Genomic DNA, 16,820 nt, shown 5'->3' with positions numbered 1-16,820 from the left:
TTCTCCTGCCTCAGCCTCCCGAGTAACAGGGTTAACAGGCATAAGCCACCACGTCCAACTAATTTTTTTGTATTTTTCATGGAGATGGGGTTTCACCATATTGGCCAGGCTGCTCTTGAACTCCTGATCTTGTGGTCTGCCTGCCTTGGCCTCCCAGAGTACTGGGATTGCAGGTGTGAGCCACGGCACCTGGCTAGAAGGTTCTTCATGGGGAGGAGAGGTGGGACCTGCCCTGCTTGTCTGTCCTCAGTTCAAGGTTGGCCATCCCCCCACCTCAGGCTGCAGGGGCCCGGCACCCACAGAAACATGGACAATTCAGTATCGAAGCCTGGGGACCTGGGACCTGGGCCAGCTGGACTGGGTGGCAGAAGAGAGCCAGCCTTCCTACCTCACCTTTACCCCAACCCACCCCATCTACCCCCAGCCCACATTCAGGCCCACCTGAAAAGCTGCTTCTTGGAGGGTAAGAACTTTCCATGTGTCCCATAGGCAGTAGGGGAGGTGAGGATGGGCAGGAGCAGAGGGTGGGAGGGGAGGAGACAGCTGGAAATCCCAGGGAGAACACTGGGTGTGAGCATGGGAGAGAGAGTCTGCGGGGCTTCCTAGAGGCAGCTTCTAGAACTGACTGTTGTGCTGATGGTGGGGCCAGAGCTGAGAGAAGTATCAAAGCCCCAATGTCCAGGCATCCCTAGCCAGATACATGGGGTTCAAATCCGGCTCTTTCGGGTCCCTGCAGCGTGGCACCATGATGGCTGCCATGTCCTGGCTGGCTGAGCTCGTGCAAGGCACCGCATTTCCTGACCTATGCATGGGGCATGACAACTGTACCCACCTCAAGGGGCTGTGTGGGGTCAAAGCAATGGGTGGAAAGTTCGGGCACCCCTTAGCGCCCTGGGCTGGCACCACCCGTCTCTCAATCTGTTTCCTTACCTGGAGTAGATGAGGCTCACGTGCCTACCTTGCAGGCCCAGCTATGGGAAGCCTTCAGCATATTAGGGGTAAGAGTTCAAAAGCCTAGTAACTAGGGGGCTTACTCCTTGTGCCCATGGGAACTGCTGTGGGACCCCCGTGGCAAGCCTGGGAAGCTCTGGTATGTTACAGGGTGCCCCCTGAGGGGTTGTGCACTGTCAGCTGGGGAGGGCCTGCGGAGCTCGGGGACCCCACCCCCAGTAGCCTCAGGAGACTGAACACAGGCCCAGGTGCCCACCCAGCAGAGAGCTGCCCCTGGCTTCCAGCCCTGGGGCCACAGAATGCAGAAGCAGCCCCTGCCCAGTGGACAGGGGGCAGGGAATAGGGGTGCCCAGGTGCCCCTGCGCCCTTCTGCCAGCCAGGCCCCAGGAGCTCCAAGATAATCACAGCAATTGTAGTGACACAGGACTCCCTGCTTGTGGGGCAGTGGGATGCTGGAGTAGGTGGGGGGCCAGGAGAGTGGCAAGAAGGTTCCTCAGGCAGAGCCACTTGTCCCACCAGCTGGGGTGCCAGGCCCCCTCATCCTGGAACCCTGCGATCCCACCCAGCCCTAGTCCTGGTGTCTAGGAAGTGTTCTGAGGCCTTTTGCTCACACGAGCCTGTCGTCTAATGAGGGAGAGGAGCATGGGTGGGGAGCACTGCGGGCCGCCTAGAACTGACTGTTTAGAGTTTAGGTTATCTTTGTTTACCGCTGAGAAAACATAAAGTTGAACACAGGTATTAACTGTGCCCACCTGCTCCTGCCACTGATTCGCTCACCCAGAGTTGCAGCCCATGGTGCCAGCAATACAGGAAATTGCTTTTGAAGTTGGCAGAGGCTGGAATGAAGCTCCAAGACTGCCTGGCCCTGTCTCTTCTAGGTGGCAGCTGGGCCCCTTCTCACCCACCTGTCCCCCAAAGCCAAAGACATGTAGTTGTCACCAGGGAGCTGGGCAGAAGCCTCCAATCCTGACGTGTGTTTTTTTCCAAAAGACTCTCTGCTGCCCAGGTGTGGTGGCTCACACTTATATTCCCAGCATTTTGGGAGGTTGAGGCAGGAGGATATTTCGAGCCCTGGAGTTCAAGTCCAGCCTGGGCAACACAGGGAGACCCCATCTCTACAAAAATTAAAAATGAGTCAGGCCTGGTGACACGCATCTGTGGTCCCAGCTACTCAGGAGACTAAGGTGGGGGGTATCACTTGAGCCCAGGTGGAGGCTGCAGTGAGCTGAGATTGTACCATTGCACTGCAGCTTGGGTGACAGAGCAAGACCCTGCCCTCAAAATAAAACAAAAAGCCTTCTACCTATGTCTCCCAGCCCAACATGGAGCCATCTGTCAGGGCTGCAGCATGAGGGCATGAGGAGAGATGCTCAGTAGGACTTCCTGATGAATGGCATCTGCAGCATGAGGAGGGCTGTGCACTCCCTTCCCGACAGTCCTCTGGGAAAGCAGTGTCAGGCCTGGGGAATCAGAACTGGACAAGGGGGCCTTCCCGCCCTAGGACACGCTCATCTGCACGCCCTCCAATGACCTGAGTAGGGGACCCACTAAGATGTCTCACCATCAAGGAACTTCTCTGCTCTCAGCTCCCATTTCTCCAGGGCAGGGGGCTTCAGAGAGGCGGATCATTACTGCAGTGCCTCCCAGCTCCATCTCCCACGCCCTTGTCCTCATCACACCAGGCCACAGCCTCCCTGTCCCTGCAGAGTCTTTCCCGACTGGCAAACCAGGGTCCTTGCCTGGGCTCTTCTTCAAGGTTGGGGTAGTAGAGTCAATAGTGTCCCCCAAAAGATACATCCACATCTGGATCCCCAGAACCTGTGAATGGGATCTTATTCGCAAAAAACGCTTTTTGCAGATGTAATTAAATGAAGGGTTTTTTTGTTTTTTGAGATGGAGTCTCATTCTGCCACCACGCTAGACTGCAGTGGTGCAATCTTGGCTCACTGCAACCTCCGCCTCAGCCTCCCATCTAGGTGGGACTACAGGCATGCACCACCACACCTGGCTAATTTTTGTGTTTTTAGTAGAGACAGGGTTTCACCATGTTGGCCAGCATGGTCTTGATCTCCTGACCTCGTGATCTGCCTGCCTTGGCCTCCCAAAGTGCTGGGATAACAGGCTTGAGCCACCACACCTGGCTAAAATAACAATTTTAAGATGAGGAGGTCATCCTGGTTTATCAAGTGGTCCCTTAGTCTAATGACAAGTGTCCTTGTAAGAGACACATAGGGAGATGGACCCAGCAGAGCAGAAGGCAAACTGAGGTGCAGGTGCAGCTTAGAGTGACAGGTCTACCAGGAGCGCCAAGGACTGCTGCAGCTCCCACCAGCCAGGAGAGACCCTGGGAACAGATGCTCTCAGCAGGTAGGGGAGGCCCTGCCCACACCTTAATTTTTAACTTCTGGCCTCCAAAACTGTGAGAACCAATTTCTGTTATTTGAAGCCCCACATTGTGGTCAGGTGTCATAGCAGCCTCGGGAAATTAATGCAGCTGATGTCCTGGGTTGTGACCTACACCCTTCACATCCATGACCGCCATAAACTGATGATGGCCAAGTCTGTCCCTCCAGGCTGGTGTCCATCCAAATTTCAGATCTCTATTCCCAGTGGCCCCGTGGGCAGTGTGGTATAATATGAAAACTATCTGGTCTTTGTCCCTGGGTCCTGGCACAGAGTTCCCAAACACTTGGAATTTTCTGAGTGATGGAAGTCTCTTTTCTTTTTTTTCTTTTTCTTTCTGAGATGGAGTTTCACTGTTGCTACCCAGACTGGAGTGCAATCAATGGCACAATCTCAGCTCACTGCAACCTCCGCCTCCTGGGTTCAAGCAATTCTCCTGCCTCAGCCTCCCGAGTAGCTGGGACTACGGGCGTGCACCACCACGCCCAGCTAATTTTTGTATTTTTAGTAGAGACGGGTTTTCACCTTGTTGACCAGGATGGTCTCGATCTCTGGAAGTCTCTTTTCTTCTTGACAAGGAGCCCTTTGGTCAAAGGCAGGTCTGCACTCCTATGGATGCTCACCTTAAGTATATGCAAATTCAGGAGCAGATTATGCAGACATTTCTAGAAAAGGGGTAGTAACTTCCAGGTCATCGGGTCATTGCCATGGGAAGAGGCGGTAACTTCCGGATCTTGCCATAAAAGGGGTGGCAATTTCCAGTTGTTGCCATGGCCACAATAAACTGTCAGGCATCTGTAGGCGTTTCATATGCGGAGATACTTTCACCCCATTTCTGTTGGAGCTAGAGGTCAATTCTGTGCAGTGTCCCAGCCTGGCCTCTGGAGTCATGTCCTGCCTCCTGAGTGGAGTCCTTCCTTCTACCTCAGGTGGATTGAGCCCAGGTGTTCGAGACTAGCCTGGACAAAACAGCCAGATCTCATCATGAGTTAGAGTAGGCGCCACCACCTGGGTTTGTGTAAGTTCGCCCTGAGCTGTTCACAAAATGATGAAATCACCTAACGATGCATTTCTCAGGGAGTATCCCTATGACTACTCTCTTTTGTGGACATTTGGGTTGTCAGGTCTATTTCTGAAGAACATGGAAACCGTCAATTCTGGCATTTTAGAGAAGTTCTCTATCTGCAGCCTTGTTCTGATCTCTTTCAGAAGATGCCCTGGTTTTAGAAAGTGCACCAATTGGCCAGGGCGGTGGCTCACATCTGTAATCCCAGCACTTTGGAAGACTGAGGTGGGTGGATCACTTGAGGTCAGGAGTTCGAGACCAGTCTAGCTAATGTGGTGAAATTTTGTCTCTACCAAAAAAAAAAAATGCAAAAATCAGCTGGGCATGGTGGCACGTGCCAGTAGTCCCAGCCACTTGGGACTGAGATGGGAGGATCACTCGAATCTGGGAGGCGGAGGTTGCAGTGAGACAAGATCACAACACTTCACTCCAGCCTGGGTGACAGAGTGAAACTCCATCTCAAAAAAAAAAAGACATGCCCCAATTACTTTTTCATCTCTATAAAAAGTAAAAAAAAAAAAAAAAAAAAATGCCGAGTGTGGTGGCGTGTGCCTGTAGTCTCCAGGTACTCAGGAGGTTACCGTGGGGGATGACCTGACCCCAGGGCTTCTAGGTTGCAGTGAGCCAAGATTTCGCCACCTCACTCTAGCATGCACAACAGAGCAAGACTGTGTCCCTTTAAAAAGAAGAAAAGAAAAATAACAATAGTAAAACCATTACATGTTAACAAAAATAACACTTTATGAAAATAATCACTTTAAAAAACAAAAAATTGTATTTAATAAGAAGAGAGGCAATGTCTTACACTTTTGCAGGTGTCATTAACGTCTGGATTCTTTTTTTTTGAGATGGAAACTTGCTGTGTCACGCAGGCTGGAGTGCAGTGGCATGATCTCGGCTCACTGCAATCTCTGCCTTCCAGGTTCAAGTGATTCTCCTGCCTCAGCCTCCCGCGTAGCTGGGATTACCGGTGCCCGCCGCCACACCTGGCTAATTTTTGTATTTTTAGTAGAGATATGGTTTTGCCATATTGGCCAGGCTGGTCTCAAACTCGTGACCTCAGGTGATCTGCCCACCTCAGCCTCCCAAAGTGCTGGGATTACAGGCATGAGCCACAGCGCCCTGCCAATGTCTGGATTTTTATATTCTGCATTCTCTCAGTTGTGATATGCTCTTTGGGTTAAAATATGTGAAGAAAATCCTAGGACTTTGTGGCCCCCCTGACTCCAGGATCACACTTGAACTGCTCCACTAGATCTACTGCTTCATTAAAGGTCTCTCAAAGGTGCTATTCTAACTCCCTCACTCCTTTCCTCTGATTAGCAGCATTACTTTCATGGAGAAGCACTACTTCCCTGCCTTGCCTACTATTCAGTCTACTGCTCTTGGTATAGTTCATAAAGAAAAGTGGGCCGGGCGTGGTGGCTCACGCCTGTAATCCCAGCACTTTGGGGGACCAAGGTGGGTGGATCACCTGAGGTCAGGAGTTAGAGACCAACCTGACCAATACGATGAAACCCTGTCTCTACTAAAAATACAAAAATTAGCCAGCCAGGTGTGGCAGCATGTGCCGGTAATCCCACCTACTCAGGAGGCTGAGACAGGAGAATCACTTGAACCTGGAAGGCAGAGGTTGCAGTGAGCCAAGATCACACCATTGCACTCCAGCCTGGGCAACAAGAGCAAAACTCTCTCAAAAACAATAAAGAAAAAATAAAGAAAAGAGACAGGATGCATATTTGTTCCTTTCTCTTTGTCTTTTTTTTTTTTTTTTTTTTTAGAAAGCACTATTGAGAGTTTAATGTTACCCCGGCATTCTTAGGCAAAGTAATGTAAAATCTATAGTCTTAATTTGTGACCATTATAACTAAATTTAAATTTTCATGTGGAGACGAAACATAAAATCTTCCCTCAGGTCAGCATAATTTGAGAGATAAAGACATCGAAAAAAAGGAAAAAGAGAAAAGAACGAAAACTTGATTTTTGGAAATAGTTTTCTCCACTTCTGGTGCAGAGGGTGGCTGGCTGGGGAGCCTGGGTCTCTCTGTCCTCCCCACGGTGGCAGTGGCCGATGTCTGCTCAGGCATGAGGGGCACCGCCCTGCGCTGGGCCTGAGGCTTTCTGGCCCAGCCCCTCATCCCTTCCCTGGACTCTTCACAGTGTCTCTGGGCCCCTGCTAGTTGCCTTTTTTTTTTTTAAGAATGCAGTGGGTTCATAAGATACTCCAAAGATGCCCGATGAGAGGTGCCTTTAGGGGAGAAAGATAGGAGCGCACTGATGAGTTTCAACCCGTTGCAGTTACTATCCTATTGGCGTTCAGATTGTCTCACCTTTAGGCAGCTGAAGCTCACGCAGGTTAGTCCTGGGACCTTTTGACATAACACTATTGTTCCTTGAGAGCTTTTTCTGCTTTATATGACAGGTTCCAGGTTCATTGGAATCAACAATGTCTCTGAGTATATCAGTTTCCTTTTAGTGGGAGAACATCTAGGGACGATGGCCTGATGTCGGGGACTCATTGCTACCTGACTAGTCACTAGCTCTAGTCCCTTTCACTCAGCAGAGCTAGGAAGTGTCTTTTCGTTTTTCATTTCGTATTGAGTGCTGTGCTGTCTGGCATTCTCACCGGCAATGAGTGAGTTCCTGTTGCTCTGCATCCTCACCAGCGGTTGGTGTTGTCAATGTTTTCTTTTTCTTTGTCATTTCTAAAGAATGTCCTCATTCTTTCTTATAGCTTCATAATGTTTATTCTTTTTTTTCTTTTTTCCCCTGAGATGGTGTCTCCCTCTGTCCAGGCTGGAGTGCAGTGGTGAGATCTTGCCTCACTGCAACCTCCACCTTCCAGGCTCAAGCGATCCTCCTGCCTCACCCTCCCAAGCTCCCAGGCTCGGGCCCTGACCTGTGCCACAGCCTTCCAAATAGCTGGGACTACACCACCATGCCAGGTTTTATGTTTTTTGTGGAAATGGAGTTTCGCCATGTCGCCCAGGCTGGTCTCAAACTCCTGGACTCAAGTGATCCACCTGCCTTGACCCCTCAAAGTGCTGGGATTACAGGTCTGAGCCACTGGGCCCAGCCTCATAGTAATCATTCTACAAACGTAATAAGTTATTTAACCAGTTCATTGCTGATAGTCGTTTCGATTGTTTCATATAGTTTATTATAATAAATAATTTACCTTTTTTTTTGAGAGAGAGAGAGAATCTCTGTTGCCCAGGCTGGAGTGTAGCCACGTGATCTTGTCTCTCTGCAACCTCCTGGGTTCAAGTGATTCTCCTGCCTCCCCCTCCCAAGTAACTGGGACTACAGGCGTGTGCCACTGCACCCAGCTAATTTTTGTATTTTTAGTAGAGATGGGGTTTCACCATCTAGTTGACCAGGCTAGTGTTGAATTCCTGACCTCAAGTGATCCTCCCACCTCAGCCTCCCATAGTGCTGGGATTACAGGCGTGAGCCACTGCACCTGGCCTCTTCACTGCTACTGGGCTTCGGAATCCATTTGATTCTTCCTTCCCACCTGGGCACCTTCCTCACTCTGTTTGTCTTCTGACACTGCATGCTGGGTGGCCTCCCTTAGGGATGCCCTTCTCATCCTGCTTGGACTCTGGCACCTGTAGTGGGTGGCAGGACTGGCTAGTGATGCCTTCCTTACCTGCTCCAACTCTGAACCCCAGGTCACCCCCTGCTGCACCGTTGCCTCCTTACCTGGCTCAGGCCCCCACTTGCGTCACAGCATGGATGTCTGCCTTGTTCAGCCTACTTGACGGCTTATGGAATGAACTATTCAGAAAGGGAATGGATGAGAAAGGAGAGGAAAAGAAATTGCTCTACCTGTCAACTGACCAATTGGCTTTATTTAGTATATCTGGGAAGTCACTCCTTAGGAGTAAATAGCATGGGCTGGGTGCAGTGGCTCACACCTATAATCCCAGCACTTTGGGAGGCCAAGGCGGGCAGATCACTTGAGGTCAGGAGTTCGAGACCAGCCTGGCCAACATGGCGAAACCCCGACTCTACTAAAAACACAAAAATTAGCCAGGTGTGGTGGCAGGTGCCTGTAATCCCAGCTACTCGGGAGGCTGAGGCAGGAGAATCACTTGAGCGTAGGAAGCGGACATTGTAATAAGCCAAGACTATTCCACACTCCACTGCACTCCAGTCTAGGCACCAGAGTGAGACTCTGTATAAAAAAAAAAAAAAGGTAATTGGCCAGGCGTGGTGACTCAAGCCTGTAATCCCAGCACATTGGGAGGCCGAGGAGGGTGGATCACTAGGTCGAGAGATCAAGACCATCCTGGTCAACATGGTGAAACCCGTCTCTACTAAAAATACAAAAAATTAGCTGGGCATGGTGGCACGTGCCTGTAGTCCCCGCTGCTCAGGAGGCTGAGGCAGTAGAATTGCCTGAACCCAGGAGGCGGAGGTTGCAGTGAGCCAAGATCGCGCCATTGCATTCCAGCCTGGATAACAAGAGCGAAACTCCGTCTCAAAAAAAAAGTAGGCTGGGCGCAGTGGCTCACATTTATAATCCCAGCACTCTGGGAGGCCGAGGCAGGTGGATCATGAGGTCAAGAGATCAAGACCATCCTGGTCAACATGGTGAAACCCCGTCTCTACTAAAAATACAAAAATTAGCTGGGCGTGGTGATGCGCACCTGTAATCCCAGCTACTCCGGAGGCTGAGGCAGGAGAATTGCTTGAACCGAGGAGGCGGAGGTTGCGGTGAGCTGAGATCGCGCCATTGCACTCCAGCCTGGGTAACAACAGCGAAACTCCGTCTCAAAAAAAAAAAAAAAAAAGTAAATATCATGATTCCTCATTTAAAAAAAAATAGTTGGCATAGTATTGCATTATGTAAATACACTCATGTGCTGTGAAATAATGTTTGGTCAGTGATGGACTGCATATATGACGGTGCTCTCGTAAGATTATATTAATAATACCATATAATTGTTGTACTTTTTCTGTGTTTAGATACACAAATACTTGCCATGATGTCACACTTGTCTACAGTACGCGGTGCAGTGCTGTGCAGGCTTGTCGCAGCCTAGGTGTCGTGGGCTCCACCATCTAGGTTTGTGTAAGTACACCCTATGATGTTCACGCAATGACAAAGTCACCTAAGCATGCACTTCTCAGGGTGTGTCCCTGTGACTACTCCCTGTTGGTGGACATTCGGGTTGTGAGGTCAATTTCTGAAGCACCCGGAAACAATGAATCCTGGCATTTTACAGAGGTCCTGTACCTGCAGCCTTGTTCTATGCCAGCCTCCTGGGCGTCTCGTTCAGAACATGTCCCAATTTCGGAGAAATCCACCCATCATCCCGTCCATGGTCAAGGGCACTAAGAATTAATGCTTGAGCCAGACATTCAACCACAAACTGCACTTCAGGGAGGCCCACAGCCTTTGAGGAGGTTTGGAGTCCTACCGCCTCACTGGGGCTCTTCTCTTGGAAGGTAACATGGGAGGCCGTCAGAGACTGTGCTGTAGGAAGTGTGACTCCATTGGCATTCACAAAGGAAGCTTCTAAGCGCTCTGACGGTATCCCAAATGGTGCTGAGGTCTGTTTCATACGAAGAGTCTTAGAGACCAGGATTCAGCTGAGGAGACAGAGTCCTGTCCTCGGGTTTTCCTGCCATATCTCTGGAAGGCAACCTTGAACCCGGTGGATATGATTCTTGCAGTATATCAAATATGTCTCTCTTTTTTTTTTTGAGACGGAGTCTTACTCTGTTGCCAGGCTGGAGTACAGTGGCGAGATCTCGACTGACTGCACACTCCACCTCTCAGCTTCAAGTGATTCTCCTGCTCAGCCTCCCGAGTAGCTGGGACTACAGGCATGTGCCACCATGCCCGGCTAATTTTTTTTTAAGAGATGGGGGTTTTACTATTTTGGTCAGGCTGGTCTTGAACTCCTGACCTCAAGTGATTCACCCACCTCAGCCTCCCAAAGTGCTGGGATTACAGGTGTGAGCCACCACGCCCAGCTTGTATTTCTTTTTTTTTTAAGTAGAGACGGGGTTTGACCATGTTGGCCAGGATGATCTTGATCTCATGACCTTGTGATCTGCCCATCTCAGCCTCCCAAAATGCTGGGATTACAGGTGTGAGCCATCAAGCCCAGCCCCTAAATACGTCTCTTTTCTCAGTCATGCTATTTATTTACTCAATACTTTTTTTTTTTTTGAGATGGAGTCTCATTGTGTGGCCCAGGCTGGAGTGTGGTGGCACGATCTTGGCTCACTGCAACGTCTACCTCCCTGTTCAAGCAATTATCATGCCTCGGCCTCCCGAGTAGCTAGGATTACAGGCGTCTGCCACCCTGCCCAGCTAAGTTTTGTACTTTTAGTAGGGAAGGGGTTTCCTGACCTCAGATGATCCTCCCGCCTTGGCCTCCCAAAGTGCTGGAATTACAGGCATAATCCACCGTGCCCAGCATTTTTTTTTTTTTTTTTTGCATATAGGGTGCAAAGGTACATTTTCTCCTGCTCTTATCACAAATGTCAAATTATGAATTAAAGATGTTTTATTGTAGCTGCTCTTACAATGTGAGTGTGTGTGTGTGTGTGTGTGTGTGTGTGTGAATGTCTCATATTTGCATTTGGGCCAGACCCGAATGAATGACTTTAGAATGAGACTCTAATGAGGATGACACAAGGCAACTTTCGAGGGACGAGACCTTCCTGGAGAAGGACAGAGACATTTGGCTGTCTTCTTTCCGGAGGGTAAGGATTTGCCTAAGAATGTTAAACACCCAGACCCTCCAGCTCACAGGAGCAGGTAGAGAGCAGGTAGCGGGAGTGCAGAGAGGCCGGTATCAATGTTCCAGGAAAGTGAGAAGAGGGGCGTGGTCCCTGCCTGCCCTACCAGCCGGGTGCAAATAATTCATGGGAAGATACACAAGTCCGGTGGAAGGAGCCTGGCTGACGATAAGGAGATCAGCCTGTGGCCTGGGGTATGTTCTGGTTTTTCTTGAGACAGAATTTTGCTCTTGTTACCCAGGCCGGAGTGCAATGGCGCCATCTCGGCTCACTGCAACCTGTGCCTCCTGGGTTCAAGCGATTCTCCTGCCTCAGCCTCCCGAGTAGCTGGGATTACAGGCACGCGCCACCACGCCAGCTAATTTTATATTTTTAGTAGAAACGGGGTTTCTCCATGTTGGTCAGGCTGGTCTCAAACTCCCGACCTCAGGTGATCCGCCCTCCTCAGCCTCCCAAAGTGCTGGGATTACAGTCGTGAGCCTCTGCGCCCGGCCGACCTTGGGTGAGTTCTGTTTGGCTTTGAGCAAGTTGCTTAAGCTCTCTATGCTGAAGCACCTGTGGCCATGCATGGAAAATGGGCCAGAGATTGGCTTCTGCCTCATGAGACTGAGTGGGTTGCTAGGTACAAAATGCCTGAAGTCCCTTCCACAGCAAGGCAGGGCATAGACAGACCTGTCAATAAAACTGAACGCATCAGGAATCCTGGTGGGGATACTGAGGCCCAGCCCAGGAAAGCCCTGTGCCCAAGAATCCAGGGAACATGTCCATCCTGCCTCTGGGGAAAGCAAGCTAGCCATCTAAGGGCTGTGTAGGGCACCCTGGGAAGAGCAAGGAGACCATCCCAGGTGGAGGCCCTGCCAGGAACACAAGCCATTTCCCTTGCAAAGATGAAATTCAAATCTGAGGTGGCATCAGTGCCAGGGGAGGCAGCTGGGCACAGATGTGTCTTGGGAGGCTCTGGGGGCAGTGGATCATGGCACATGAGAGCACCGAACCGGGATTCAGTCTGAGCCCTCCCTCCTGTGGCTCTGAGCCCTTAGGCTTCGGGGACTGACTGACCCCCACCCAAATCATTCTAGGCATTGCCCCAGGGCCATGGCTGGAGTCAGGGCTGGCATAAAGGGGCCTGGGCCGACCCCAGGCTCTGAGGCCTCCAGGCCCCTCCCGGCGGCCCAGCTGGGGAGGCTGAGATGGCCGCTCGGCCCCCGCCAGCACATGCATTAGTAATGGCCACCGATCCTGCTGGCCCAACGCCCTGTTTCCAGAGTGGGGCAGTAACCTGAGCCCGAGTGCCCACTGCCCCCAGGCTCCACCCGACGTTGCTGGGGCCACTAGATGCCTCCCCTTTTCCTTGTCCTCAGCGCTGCATAGAAATGAAGAGAAACACAAACCAGCGATGTCTCCTTAATGTCCTGGGCATTAGCTGTTCCCACTATCACTTCATTTTATTTTTTTTTTGAGATGGAGTCTTGCTTCTGATGCCCAGCCTAGAGTACAGTGGCCCAATCTCAGCTCCCTGCAACCTCCACCTCCCGGGTTCAAGCGATTCACCTGCCTCAGCATCCTACGTAGCTGGGATTAGAGGCACCTGCCACTGTGTCCAGCTAATCTTTGTAGTTTTAGTAGAAATGGGGTTTCACCAACTTGGCCAGGCTGAACTCCATCTCGAACTCCTAACCTCGTGATCCACCCACCTTGGCTTCCCAAAGTGCTGGTATGACAGGTGTGAGCCACCGCACCAGCCCTACTGTCACTTTCTAGAGAGGGTTCCGGATGGGAAGCATTAGGAAAGGCCCAGGGAAGCCTGTGAGGATAACTTTGCGCGCATGTGAGGCCTGCCTGGGCTGGGCCTCAGTTTCCTCACTGCGGTTGATCAGGTCTGTTCTGAGGCCATCACTGGCACTGATGTTCTGGCGCCCTGGGGCCCATTCCTTGCCCTGACTGGGGAGGTCACCCTGGTGGGAGGGAACCAGCCAAAGCATAGCAGGCTAGACTGCATGTGGTGAGAGCAGCACGGTCCAGCCGCAGAGGCTCCTGGGGCGAGGGCACCAGGATGAAGCAGGCCTGGAGGATGGGTGGGTGTGGAGAGAACTGGCAGGTGTGGGGGGGTCTCAGCTCAGGGGGCAGGCCTGCGGGAGGGAGGAGCCCTGGGACATTCGTCTATCCTGGGACTGGAGGCAGCTCCTCTTCCCTTCCTGGGAAGGGCTTCGGCCCTGCTTCTCCTCCTGCACCCACCCGACCGTCCCTTTCCTCCCAGCAGCTCTTGGATGTCCCCCAACAGACCCAGGCTCTGTCCTGGGCCTGTGGCCTGTCTTTGGCAGCTGCCCTTGGGTGGGAAGGTCCTGGCTGGCCCCAGATGTTTTTCCTAAAAGCCTGTAATTCTCCCCGGAGAGATAAGGCATGGTTACATGAACTCATATCACACTGGCAGAGAAAGCGCCTCCTGGAATTAGGCCACCAGCCAAGGGATGGGTAGGCCTGTGGAGGAAGGCAGTCTCTCAGGTGGAGAAAGTGGGGGTGTAGGGTAGCCGAGGGCACTGAGAAAGTGGGGAAGACCAAGTCTTTGTGGGAGGGTGGGACCAGCCCAGGCTGTGGGGGCGGACTGCTCTGTGACCCCAGAGACACTACAATCCCCAGGAAGGGGATGGCACAGGCCACTTCCTGCTCACCCACCTGTGACCTGAGTGTGCCCCAAGATGGATCTGAACAGGGCTGCCTGCCTCTGCGGGCGTGGGGTTTGTATGCGGCTGGTGATGGGCGGTCACCAGGGAGCAGGGCCAGTGTCTGGTGGGCAAGGGACTGAAGTGGTTGTTTCTGGCTGAAGTTTTCACAAGGGTCTTGAGTTTCATTTTGTTTTTTTTTTTTAAAGACGGGGGTTTCACCATATTGGTCAGGCTGGTCTCGAACTCCAAACCTCAGGTGATCCACCCACCTCGGCCTCCCAAAGTGCTGAGATTACAGCCGTGAGCCACCGCGCCCAGCCTGGGTCTTGAGTTTTCATGGACTGCCTGACGCCAGGTCCCCAGGTATCACCCCTGTGGCAGCCTTGCCCCCAGCGCCCCACCCTGCCCAGTCCCTTGAGCTCCCCAGCACCACATCTGAGCCTTGGGACGCTGGTGGCCAGCCTGGGACTCAGATGAGCAGACAGAGGGTGGGAGCTGAGCCCTGGACCAGGATGAGGGCACAAGCTGCCACTTGGAGCTTTGTCCTCAGTGGCCCACAGAGGGGCCAGGACTAGCCAAGCAGTGCCATGAACCAGGCTGTGGCTCCTGGAAGTGGGTATGAGGGGAGGGTATCGGGAGGGCATGGAGCTTCTCAGCCCAGCTCAGAGGCCCTGCACGAGGCCACGGGTGACTCTCTGTGGAGGTGCAAGGCCCCCTGTCTTCTGCATCCCTGGCAGCCAGCAAGAGCAGTCCCTGGCACTTGCCCAATGGCAGTCACAGCTGAGAGGCAGGGGCTGAATTCAGCAGAGCTGAGTCGCTTCACTCATCGTGGGAGGCCCACTGGCTGCCTGTAGCCTCCACCTGGGCAGCGAGGTAGATCCCCAGCCTCCCCTGGGTTGTCACACCCCACAACTGCTCACAGGCACAGGCTCCACCCAGACCACGTCCAATTCTGCTCCCCCCACCTCTGCATTCCCTGCAGCTGTGACACTGCCACCGTTGTTGTCTGCTCCTGCTTCTTGCACCACCAGGCCTTTCTAGTTCCACCAATAATCCCTTTGATCCTCGGCACCTCTCCACTGGCCTGGCCTCTACCTTGGACCAAACCTACAGTCGCCTCTCCTAGACCACGTGACAGCCCCAGCTGGACTCCCTGCCTGCAGAGTCCCCCGCTATTTGCTCTGCACGTTATGGCTTAGGACCTAGTCCGGCCGTTTCCTTCCTGCCTCGGGCCCATTCCTGGCACCTGGGTGTCAAGATTTATTTCCCACTTCCCAGCCTGGTTCTGCAGTCCCTGAATGGCCCCTGGCCCTGCCTGCTCTCCACCCCCTTTTTTGTTTTTTTTTTTTTTTGAGATGGAGTCTCACTCTTGCCCAGGCTGGAATTCAGTGGCATCATCTCGGCTCACTGCAACCTCTGCCTCCTGGGTTCAAGCAATTCTCCTGCCTCAGCCTCCCAAGTAGCTGGGATTACAGGCATGTGCCACCACACCTGGCTCATTTTGGGTTTTTAGTAGAGACAGGGTTTCTCCGTGTTGGTCAGGCTGATCTTGAACTCCCAACCTTGGGTGATCCGCCCGCCTCTGCCTCCCAAAGTGCTGGGATTATAGGTGTGAGTCACCGTGCCTGGCCAGTACCTGCTTTTTATTTTTATTTAACTTTTTGAACTTAAATTATGGGTTTATCAGATGCTCTACTTTTTTTTACATTTATAATTTTTTTGGTAAAATACACATAACCCAAAATGGACCATTTCCATGATTTTTAAGCGTACAATTCATTGGCATAAAGTACATTCACTCTATCGTGCAGCCATCACCACACCCATTTCCAGAGTTTATCATCCCAAACAGAAATTCTTTACCCTTTAGGCAGTAACTCCCCATTCCTCCCTCCCCACCAGCCCCTGGTAACCACTATTCTACTTTCTGTCTCTATGAATTTGCCTATCTAAGTACCTCTATAAGTGGAATCAGACAGTATTTGTGTTTTTGTGTATGGCTGTTTCACTTTGCATAATGATTTCAAGGTTCATCCATGTTGCAGTAGGTATCAGAATTTCACTCCTTTTTTTTTTTTTTGAGATGGAGTGACCCAGGCCAGGGTGCAGTGGCACAATCCCAGCTCACTGCAACCTCTACCTCCCGGGTAAGCAATCCTCCTGCCTCAGCTTCCCCAGTAGCTGGGATTACAAACAAGCATGTGCCACCACACCCAGCTAATTTTTGTATTTTTGGTAGAGACGGGTTTCACCATGTTGGCCAGGCTAGTCTCGAACTCCTGACCTCAGGAGGTCCATCTGCCTCAGCCTCCCAAAGTGCTGGGATTATAGGCGTAAGCCACTGTGCCCAGCCTCATTCCTTTTTAAGGATAAATAATAACTTTGTATGGCTGGGTGCAGTAGCCATACAGAAGTTTTCTCACGAGGAGATTGCCATGGCGACTGTCACAGCGCTGCGCCGCACGGTTCCCCCTGCTGTCCCTGGCATCACCTTCCTTTCTGGAGGCCAGAGTGAGGAGGAGGCATCCATCAACCTCAATGCCATCAACAAGTGCCCCCTGCTGAAGCCCTGGGCCCTGACCTTCTCCTACGGCCCACCCTGCAGGCCTCTGCCCTGAAGGCCTGGGGTGGGAAGAAGGAAAACAAGAAGGCGGCGCAGGAGGAGTACATCAAGCGCGCCCTGGCCAACAGCCTCGCCTGTCAAGGAAAGTACACCCCAAGCGGTCAGGCTGGGGCTGCTGCCAGCGAGTCCCTCTTCATCTCTAACCACGCCTACTAAGCGGAGGTGTTCCCAGGCTGCCCCCAACACTCCAGGCCCCGCCCCCTCCCACAGTGTCTTGAAGAGGGGCCCTCTTACTCCGGGGCTCCAGGCTGGCTTGCCCACGCTCTTGCCTCCCTCGTGACAGTGGTGTGGTGTCGTCTGTGTATGCTAACTCCATCGCCCTTTCCAGCACACTGCCAATAAACAGCTATTT

General features: G+C 52.1%; 1 pseudogene across 1 annotated transcript; it reads left to right on the top strand.

Annotated features, from left to right (window-relative positions):
• The first annotated feature begins 7,051 nt into the window (after positions 1 to 7,051).
• LOC144578247 (fructose-bisphosphate aldolase A pseudogene) lies at positions 7,052 to 16,820 on the top strand (annotated as a pseudogene). The gene is made up of 2 exons (XR_013523679.1): positions 7,052 to 7,088; positions 16,246 to 16,820. The product of XR_013523679.1 is annotated as a fructose-bisphosphate aldolase A pseudogene (transcript).

This window comes from Callithrix jacchus, chromosome 11, assembly GCF_049354715.1.
Source record: "Callithrix jacchus isolate 240 chromosome 11, calJac240_pri, whole genome shotgun sequence".
In the NCBI taxonomy this organism is placed as follows: Eukaryota; Metazoa; Chordata; class Mammalia; order Primates; family Cebidae; genus Callithrix; species Callithrix jacchus.
This window is presented reverse-complemented; position numbering and strand designations above follow the sequence as displayed.